Consider the following 9429-nt stretch of genomic DNA (forward strand, 5'->3'; position numbering starts at 1 on the left):
CTTTCCGAATAAAGTCGTGTTCCTTGCCTCAACACCTCGTCTCCGATTTATTGCCCTGTCGTGCAGCGAGCGGAGCAAGCTTGGACTCGGTAATAAAGGGACAGGTGTACGAGAGCCGCAGGTGTGCAGCAGGGGATCTGCACCAAGAAGAAGAAAAAAAAGACGACGCCCTCACACGTGTCTTAGTCCAGGGGTACTTCCGTGTGTGGCTCTGGTAACCAGGCACATAGAAGTCATGGGTCTCTAAGCACAAGTTCAAAGGGAAACTTGCTGATTGAAGTTAAGATCTCCTGTGTCACGAAAGAACCAAAGTGGAGGATGAGTGGCTTTAATATTGTCTGAAATGAATTCCAGGTAGATTGTCATGAAAAGACATGAATATAGAGGGTAGCAAGGGAGCAAACTTGGAGATGTAAACCATCCCCTCGTACACTCAGCCTGCACACAACTTACTTTGCATTGGTGTGACTTTGTTGTTAGACTGTCTTCAACGGCACTTCTTTCCAGAAACTGTAACTCTAGCAAATGGTTTGACTGTTCATTCCAGTAACTTGAGGCAAGACCCATAAAACTCTTCAAGGGAAGCATCAGTAGGCAATTTGTTCCTTTTAAGACTTTGAATCTCTCATCTCAGAGACCTGGCTTTTCTGTTTCCACCAATCCTGGACTGTAGTATCATGATCCTTACCCAACCCTAATCAAGTGACCACTGTGAAGGGTGTGCTGTAAATCAGACTTTCAATTCTCAATGAATTCTGCACTTAACCTTCCCACTCTGAGGCTCTCACCACACTCTGTGGGATGGTGTTCTCCTTTACAGCAGGAAATATAATCATAACCTCAGCTTTGTCTCATCTGCAGGTCATGCTGGTGATACTTAGGGTGGCAGGTTTGACAAGTGTCTGGAGGTCTCACACAAGCCTCAGTAAAAAGACTTTATTGTAGAACAACATTTATTGAATCTAATTTCACGATGCTCATTTTATTTCTTCTTCCTGGAAATAAGACTTTTGTGAAAACAGGCGTTTTATTGGTTTATTTACTTATATTGGTAGAAAAACATTTGGTAAATCTTTTATTAACTCAAAACCTCGTTACAAGAAAACATCACCCATCTCACATCTTTAAGTACCTGGAAGTGAAAATTTTAGCAGTCAAGAACTACGGAAAATCTGAAATCCTACTTATGGCTATAGTTGCAAAAATGGAGCCTGGCTTTAAAATATTTGTCATTAAAAGAGACTGAGTTATTCAACGTGGTACATATGACAAAACAGTTTCTGCATATATGGTATCAGCTTCTTCCTAGACCACTATATAACTGAAATCTTTAAAACAATAAAATGTTTTTTATAATGATCCTTGTCATTAGAAACAAGGTAGAGATGTGTGTGTGTATACTAAATCACAGGTGGCCTGTCTTAAACACATATCCACCTAAAAATATAGCCTAAAAATATATCAAACACCATTGAAAAGAAATATAGGAAGAAATAGACAAATAATAAATTCATGGTGATGTTAACTCACCCTTACAAGAAACAGAAAATTAATTTTTGGTTGTCAAAGGTGGTGGGTGGGGAAACAGTGAACGTAGCCAAGGAAGCGGTGAAAAGATGCAATAAAATTAAACATTAACAGCAAAGTAAAACTGAACAAATTCAAGAGGTTTGAACCTAAATAGCATTCTTTTAAGTCACCTTGAATTAACAGAGTCAAGAAGAATATTTGAAATATAACCACGGAATAATAATGAAAATTCTACACGTTAAAATGTAACTTAGAACAAAATTAGTACTTTTGAATATAGTTATTACGAAACTTAAAATGATTGTACTGTCTTCGTGGGTTTAATATGCCACAAAGAAAATCCTGAATTACTTATAGTCGATTTTTTAGTTCTCATGGAATATTTGAAAATATAGGGTTAAAACAAAAAAGAGAAAAATAATTGCAGATGCTGGCATTGAGGAACTCATGCACGTCACTGTTTAGCAGAGATTTAATTCTCCTTAGAGCTAAATCACGGGGCACACAAGCTGAGATCCACTTTTATAATTCAGGTTAGTAACGAGGACTACCACAGCTGAATTTGTTGCAGTATCTTTCTCTCTTTCTCTCTCCCTCTCTCTCTCTCTCTGTCTCTCTGTGTATATCTTCTATCTATCTATCTATCTATCCATCATCTATCTTATGTTATCTATCTATCTATCTGTCTATCCATCTATCTATCTTATGTTATCTATCTGTCTATCCATCTATCTATCTTATGTTATCTATCTATCTATCTGTCTATCCATCTATCTATCTATCTTATGTTATCTATCTATCATCTATGTATCTACCTCTCATCTGCCTGTTTCTAACATCTGTTACCTATCTCTCAAACTACCTATCATCTATCTATCTATCTACATAAAGAATATCTACGCGTTCTTTATTTGTGCAGCTTATGTAACTTATTGGGAAATTCAAAGTGGTTTTATTTGGGGCCTGGTTTGAATTTCAGCTGTTTCACCAATTTGCTGCAGGAGTTTGCACTAATTGCTAATCTGTACAATTCAGATTTCCCACCTTCATTTCAAATGAAGATTTCAGTTTAACTCATTTACTGAGATGCCAGGAGTAATAACTAAGGCAGGATGCTGTACTTCTCTCATTAAAAACAATCTCTACATCAATGACATAGGCCACCATAATCCTCAGTATTTATCCTTTTCACCAAAAAGAAAAAAAAACAGCCGAAGGTCATCTGTTTTATCTCGATTTTAGAAAGACCTCTAGTATTTGTGGGGAAAACCATATAATATGGATAGGTACTTAAGCCACCGCTTGAGGTGTACAACAACTGCACAGAACCTAGTAAATGGAGAGGAATCTGGTACAGCCAGCTGACTGGGAACAGGCAGGCACGACACTGAAGAGCCGGGCTGGGCTGTGACGCTGGAAAACCAGTCAATGCCACCCTGGAGAGCTGAGAAGGGAAAACCTGTCAGAAAGATCTAAACAAATGTGTGTGCTTCTTTGGTTCCAAGCTTCACCCATTTCGGAGGAGACGCGCTCACTTGTGGGGCTGCTGAATCTTCCCAGCAACGTGGCCATCAGCTGCCTTTCTCCTCTCTGGGCAGCTGTGGTCTCTGCGGTAGGAAACGCTCCCTCCCCACCGCTCCGGCTGAATTTCTTTGTCTCATCATCTTTGGAGCAAAGACCTTTATCGGTGATGCCTCTCTCTGTCAAATGCATGACTGGGTCAATTTTTACTTGTGCCAAGAGAGGCCCTCTGTGACCTTCTCAGTTTGGGTTATGTTCTTTGTATGGTGGACTTTGCATTGACTATGAAAACATCTAATTTATATGTGATTAAGTGAATATTCAAATTACAGGATCTAAAAGTAGACCAAAGAGAACAAGAAGAAGTACATTTTCAGAATCAGCATGAAACTTCTGTGCAAAGTTCCTCCAGTGCTAGAAAAGATTGGTAGAGAGTTTACCAAAAGTGTCCTACATTCCTCTGAATCTGTAGAAGGAGAAAATCACCTTGGAATTCTCCCTCCCTCACCCCTCACCTCCTTCACCTCCCCCTTTGCTTCCTTCTCTCTCTCTCTCTCTGTCTCTTTTTGTTTCTTCCTTAATTCCTGTCTTTTCAATTAGCAATAATCGCACCTCGGATAAACCTCACTGGCTACTATCCTGCCACTGCACAAAGCTTGAAGAAGAGTCACACTTGTGTGTTCACCTTTAATTTTGCAGATTTGGGTTGGGTAGGATGGCACAGGTCTTCACCCCTGGGCAGAGCTGCTTTGCCTAAGAGCCCTTAGGGGGCAGAGCAGGGATGGTGGACGTAGCATACCGGAAGGTGGTTCTAGGAACATTTTGGGGAAAAAAGAGGTGGGACCCTGACCCTTTCCATTGTGAGGTTCAGTGTTATCGGAACACGTCCTCATTTTGCTGGCAGGAAAGGGTCTTGAGGTGCAATTCATCGTGATACGAAGAAGTGTCAGACTCAAAACTGAGGCATGTGTAGAGCAGAGGTATTTCCGTGACAGTATCTGTATTTGGCAACCACAGATCTATCCATCTGCACAGTAGCTATGCTTTCAAAACATCATGGGGACAGTGGTTGAACACAGACCCAGGCCCAGGCTTCCAGCAGGTGTGAAGAAGGGCACTGCTTGTCCCCAGGCCCTGCCAGGGACGAGGGGTCAGGCCCCCCAGGCTGTTCCCGTCTGATTCTCCGCCCACGGCCGCGGGCTGCCTTCTCTTTCAGGCCAAAGAAACACCTCCAGTTTTCCACATGTTTCTCAGTTCACTCCCTTTTCCTCTCTAGTTTCTTGGGGGTTGGTCAGAGCCATCAAAACCCAAGACAGACAAGCTAGCAGAACTCCTAGGTATTTATCGCCCAGAAACGCTGAAGCATGCAGAAAAAGCACCTACACACAGGATATTCTTGGCTGCATTGCGGCACTGGCAAATTATGTGAAACAACATTAATGCCCATCAATCAGGAGCTAATTAAATAAATTATGTTACAATCCATATAATGCCACTTAAAAAGAATGAGGCTGTTCTGTACGTGGTAATAAGGAAAGATACACAAGATACATTGACAGGCACACAACCAAAGTGGAGAACCAAGTGTGCAGCAAATGACCATTTGTGTGGGGAATCAGAGGAGAAAGGAAGCCATGATTAGGGAACAGGGAATAGGAAAAGGCTTATTTTCAGCACATTGTGCCTTGTGGATATTACATAATACACACAATGTAATACATACACATGCACAAAATATATCCACTTACTTTTTTTTTTTTAATTTTATTTACTTATTTATTTATATATGGCTGTGTTGAGTCTTCGTTTCTGTGCGAGGGCTTTCTCCAGTTGCGGCAAGCGGGGGCCACTCTTCATCGCGGTGCACGGGCCTCTCACTATCGCGGCCTCTCTTGTTGCGGAGCACAGGCTCCAGACGCGCAGGCTCAGTAGTTGTGGCTCATGGGCCTAGTTGCTCCGCGGCATGTGGGATCTTCCCAGACCAGGGCTCGAACCCATGTCCCCTGCATTGGCAGGCAGATTCTCAACCACTGCGCCACCAGGGAAGCCCTTCCACTTACTTTTTTAGTAATGAATTAAACAACTAAACATCACCAAAAGCAAGTAACTTTATAAAAATAACACCAATGGAATGGCTTGAATCAATGAAGTCTAAATTTCTGCCTAACCACTAAAATAAACTATAGCACAGAATAAAATAACAAATCAAGATCATGAAAAGTCTAGTTCTGCAGTCTGGGATGGTGCATTAATCATTCTGATTTTCTAGAGCATAAATAAGTACGTTCCTTTACCAGCATAGTGAATGATACATTTATAACTTATAGGGATTAATAATTTCCAAAGCTGCCTTGTTAGCTACACAGCATGTTCCAGGCACTGCAAGAACGGGCTTAATACACTCATTTTCTACTCTTAGGCACACTTGCAGATTCCATTAATGTTGAAAATGTGCACTGAATTTCTGTGTTAAGAAGCTTTTTTAAAATGCAAGGAGTTATTGAGATTTGCTTTAGAATTAGTAAATACCCAAGAAAATTAGCATTTATATGACATTTTATGCCATTAAGGAGATTTGCAAATATTAACCTCTTAATCTTTTCCAAACATCTTTCTAATCCCAATTGCAGGCAGTATTAGTAAAATGAGTTTACAAGAACAGGAAAGTAAACAAGAGTTTGTGTAATCATATATATACACCACTTTACTTAAGCATGGATAATTCTTTTTTTTTTTTAACATCTTTATTGGGGTATAATTGCTTTACAATGGTGTGTTAATTTCTGCTTTATAACAAAGTGAATCACCTATACATATACATATATCCCCATATCTCCTCCCTCTTGCGTCTCCTTTCCCTCCTCCCTATCCCACCCCTCTAGGTGGTCACAAAGCACCGAGCTGATCTCCCTGTGCTATGCGGCTGCTTCCCACTAGCTATCGATTTTACATTTGGTAGCATATATATGTCCATGCCACTCTCTCACTTCATCCCAGCTTACCCTTCCCCCTCCCCGTGTCCTCAGATCCATTCTGTACGTCTGCATCTTTATTTCTGTCCTGCCCCTACGTTCTTCAGAACCTTTTTTTTTTTTTTTTTTTTTAGATTCCATATATATGTGTTAGCATACGGTATTTGTTTTTCTCTTTCTGACTTACTTCACTCTGTATGACAGACTCTAGGTCCATCCACCTCACTACAAATAACTCAATTTCGTTTCTTTTTATGGCCGAGTAATAGTCCATTGTATATATGTGCCACATCTTCTTTAAGCATGGATAATTCTTGAAGGTTATTCATACAAAAGTTGTTCTCTTGTTTAATTTTGTCTTTTTTTTTTTGTTTCATACACTATGAGATAGATTAGTTTTAAAAGTTTATGAATATTTTATTCAGTTACATACTGATTAATATCAGGATGTTTAGTGGTTTGAAAAAGTATAATATCAAACTGATGTACGTTTTCTTTTCCATTGTAGATACTCTTTACAACCATCATTCAGTGGATGAGCAGGATACTAGCCACAACGGAAACATTTCTGCAGCATTTTGCATTTCTTTATCCGTGTCCCTGTGTTCATTCTAACTAAAATTCAGGGGTCTCGTCCTTCTTTATTTCCTGCAATAGAAATTAAAGTAGAGATAAGCTAGGCAAGCATAAAAGTTTAATGACTTAGTGGGAGGAGATCAAAGATTCCTGCACCCAAAGCTGGGATGTATATTTCCAAAGAACTTAATGTACTAATTTGTTAACAAAACATACAATTTTATACTATGTATTATTATTACATCCAGGACACATACCCCATTACTGTTCTCCCTGTTTTTATCTGTAATTTATTCACAAAACTAAGATGTTGTATTTTGAGATTTTTAAAATATCTGTAAACAGCTTTACTCTGATATTTTGACATGGGATAAACTGGACAATTTCCTAAATTTTGACATAAGTAAACACCATGAATTCATCATCACCATCACGGTGATGAACACACTTATCACCCCCAAAATTCTCATGGTCATGATGACTTTCAATAAAGCTGCTCTGAACATTCACATACAAGACCTTTTGTGGCTCTGGACTTCCATGTCTCTTGGGAAAATACATAGGAGTGGGTGGCTAGCTCCCGTGGTAGGTGGCTTACTTGCCTAGGGCCCCTGTAACAAGCCCCCAGAGAGCCAGTGCCTTAAAACAACAAAAACGTATTTTCTCAGAGTTCTCAGGCTGGAAGTGCAAAGTCGAGGCGTCTCAGAGGCTCTGGGGAGGACTCTTCTGGCCCCTCCCACTCCTGCTGTCCCTCAGCATCCCGGGCCCTGCGTCCACACCCCCAGTCTCTGCCTCCGCGGTCCTTCTTCCTCCTCCCTGCTTCCGTCTCCTAAGGATGCTGACATCAGCCGCGACCCTCCTGGGTTACTCAGGACGTGCTCCGTTCCTCAAGGTCCTGAGGATTTTGCCTTGTAAGGTCATATTCACCAGTTCCTGGGATTAAGATGGGGACATATGTTTTGGGGGGCCGCCATCCAATCCACTACGACAGGTGTGTGTTCAACATTTTATGAAATTGCTAAACTGTCTTCCAAAACGACTGTGTTCTCATTTCCCAACAAGAGTGTATGAGAATTTCAGTCGCACCCCGTCGTCCTCCTTTGACCTGGTGTGGGCAGTCATGTTAATTTCAACCCATTCTAAATGGTGTGCGGTGACGTCTCAGTGCCGTTTTAATTCATATTTCCCTAATGGCTAATAATATTGAGCATCTCCTCATGTGCTTATTTATCATTCAAATATCTTTATCAAGTACCTTCTCAAAGCTTCTGCCCCTTTTTTAGAAACTGGGTTGTTTGTTTTCTTAGTATTGAGTTTTGAAAGATCTTTATCTATTCTGAATACAATTTCTGTAACAGGTACGTAATTTGAAAACATTTTATCTGTCCGTGGCTTGTCTTTAGTTTCTCTTAATAGTGCATTTTGAACAGCAGAAGTTTTTAACTTTGAAAAAGTTTAATTCATCATATTTTTCTCATATGGATTGCATTTCAATACCAAAACTCAGAAATCTTTGTTCAACTCAAATTCACAAAGATTGTCTTCTGTGTTTTCTCATAGGTTTCACATTTAGGCTATGATTTATTTGAGTTAATTTTTGAGTGTGATGCAATATATGAATTAAAGTTCATAGTGTTTGCACAGGGATAGATGATGATTCCGACACGTTTGTAGAGAATGTCCTAGAATTGGAACTGTCTTCACAGCCTTTCTGAAAATTAATTGAACACATGTGTGTGTTTATTTTTGGACTCTCTATTGTGTTCTGTTGAATTATTAGTCTATCTTCATTCTATACCACACTGTCTTAATTATTGTAGATTTGCATTAACCCTTGAAATCCTCCAATTAGTATAATTTCTCCAGTTTTTTTCTTTTTTATGCAAAGTTGTTACGGCTATTCTAGATCCTCTGCGTTTCCATATAAATTTTAGAATCAGCTTCTACAAAACATGCCTGGCATTTTGACTGGGGTAGCATTGAATATATATCATTTTGGGGAGAACTGACATCTTAACAGTATTGGATCTCTTCGTCTGTGTACAAAGGGAATCTCCCATTCGTTTGAGCCTCCTTTGCTGTCTCTTAGCATTTTTTTTTTTTTTAATTTGTCAATCGACAGGTCTGGCATTTTTGTCAAGTTTAGTCTACATATTTAATATCTTTGAGGCTGTTGTAAACAGTGTTATTCTAAATGTCCCATTTCTGCTAGTTTCGTGCTAAAATATAGAAAGAAAGGCGGCAGCGTCACGGCAGGAAGCGTCACCAGCGCAGGCAGCATCTAAATGACTGCTGTGCATCTCTTTCAGACGCAACCAGCAGAGGGAGGTGATGGGTCCCATTATGTCCAGTCACTGCAACTGGTGCTGGGGCTGCTCTTGGCTGTCATCCTCTCCTCCTCCGCTTTCATTCCAAGTCTCCTCAACTTCATCTACCATCTGGGCAGGTCTCAGAAGCTGATCCCTTGATCAGCTTGATATGGGTCCAGGTTAGGTGGAGATGTCAGTTTCCAGTTAAAATGGGTCAAGAGATGACCAGGCGGTGTCCACACACAGCTCCTTCCTGCCCCAGGCTGTGAGAGCAGCTCTGTCTCCTTTGATGGGGCGATTGGACTGAAAACCACTTGTTTTCTCAGACCACTCCTAGTGCCATCCATTTTCTCCAAAGGCTTTAGTTTCTTCGAGGCAAGAAGTAGACAGGATTAAACACACGGTTTATGAGGGGAAATGTCAGAGAAAATGATGAAGGAACTGCAAGAGACTGGGAGAGCAATCAGAACAGAGTGAAAAGGGACAGAACGTTGAGGGAAGCACCCGCACCATGTGAGTTC

General features: G+C 40.4%; 1 pseudogene; it reads right to left on the reverse strand.

Moving 5' to 3' along the window:
* Positions 1–3638: 3638 nt before the first annotated feature.
* On the reverse strand, positions 3639–3708 carry LOC132352126 (U4 spliceosomal RNA; annotated as a pseudogene).
* Between the last annotated feature and the right edge of the window lie 5721 nt (positions 3709–9429).

Source organism: Balaenoptera ricei, chromosome 17 (assembly GCF_028023285.1).
Source record: "Balaenoptera ricei isolate mBalRic1 chromosome 17, mBalRic1.hap2, whole genome shotgun sequence".
Taxonomy (NCBI): domain Eukaryota; kingdom Metazoa; phylum Chordata; class Mammalia; order Artiodactyla; family Balaenopteridae; genus Balaenoptera; species Balaenoptera ricei.